The following is a 1,170-nucleotide window of genomic DNA, read 5'->3' as shown; positions in this document are numbered from 1 at the left end:
GCACATTCTCAAATCGCGAAACTCAATTCTCGAAAACACCTCAGACAAGCCCAAATAACCAGAAATAAAGTACTTTACAAATTACAACCAAATAAAAATAATCTTCTCCAAACTAAACAACAAAATATCCTCCGGCTTCGACGGCATCCCAAACATTTTACTCAAGCGCCTACCGAACAAAATAAAATGGTACTACACAGTACTCTTCAACAATGCATAAAACAACACATATATCCCCAGAAAATGGAAAAAAGCCAAATTGATAGCTATTATAAAAAAAGATAAAGACGGCTCATCACCCGCGAACCTATGACCTATAAACCTCCACCCCAACATAAGCAAAATATTCGAAATAATCATAAACAATCCCCTAGCCTCCTTCTGCACAAAAAATAACGTAATCCCAGAAAATCAATTTGGCTTCCGGCACAAACACTCCACAACCTACGCAATAAATAAATTTACGTCGGACATCTACTGGTCGTTTAACGCAAAGCAACGAGTAGCCGCCTGCTAATAGCTTTATAGAAGCAGAAAAAGAGTCGTAATTAATTGGGAACAATTCCAGGCAAACAATAACTTATAATAACAATAACAACGAAAAAGAAAACGTTTTGCTAAAGTCAAAACTGGGAGATCTCCCCGTTCGGTCGCACAGCGATGTTCTTTACAGGGAGGGGAGATGCGATGGTTCGCTTGGCTAAATGTTAAGAAAAGCAAAAAGAGCCAACACCACACGGAGTTCCCAAGCGGTCACCCATCTAAGTACCAACCGTGCCCAGCGCTGCTTGACTTTCGTGATCGGACGAGAACGAGTACTTTCAACGCGGTATGGGCGTTGGCTGAAGTAATCAATTTTGTTATTTCATGTTATACAATAGATAAAATATATAGGGGCACATGATTTAGAGAATAATCCAAATCATGTTGTTGTTTTGCCTCGAAGTATCAAGACCGTTAGGTTACAAGTAATGTAAGAACAAATAAACTCCGGGCAAAAGAATGTCGCCGCTACATACAACCGTCAAACGTAGACGAATTCGAATTTTCCGGTTTTCCCTCGACCAGTATAAATAAACGGACGCGATCGCAAGGAAAGAAGTTACAGTCAGTTGTCGATCAGTTATCAACCAGTTATCAGCGATCTAATTAACGAGTCAATAACGATCC

General features: G+C 39.8%; 1 non-coding gene across 1 annotated transcript; it reads right to left on the bottom strand.

The window, feature by feature from the left end:
- Window positions 1-724: 724 nt before the first annotated feature.
- LOC112214084 lies at window positions 725-843 on the bottom strand. Its single transcript, XR_002948010.1, has one exon. It is a non-coding gene; the product is annotated as a 5S ribosomal RNA (ribosomal RNA).
- Window positions 844-1,170: the final 327 nt, after the last annotated feature.

This window comes from Bombus impatiens, unplaced genomic scaffold (genome assembly GCF_000188095.3).
Source record: "Bombus impatiens unplaced genomic scaffold, BIMP_2.2 scf_0072, whole genome shotgun sequence".
NCBI classification, from domain to species: Eukaryota; Metazoa; Arthropoda; class Insecta; order Hymenoptera; family Apidae; genus Bombus; species Bombus impatiens.
This window is presented reverse-complemented; position numbering and strand designations above follow the sequence as displayed.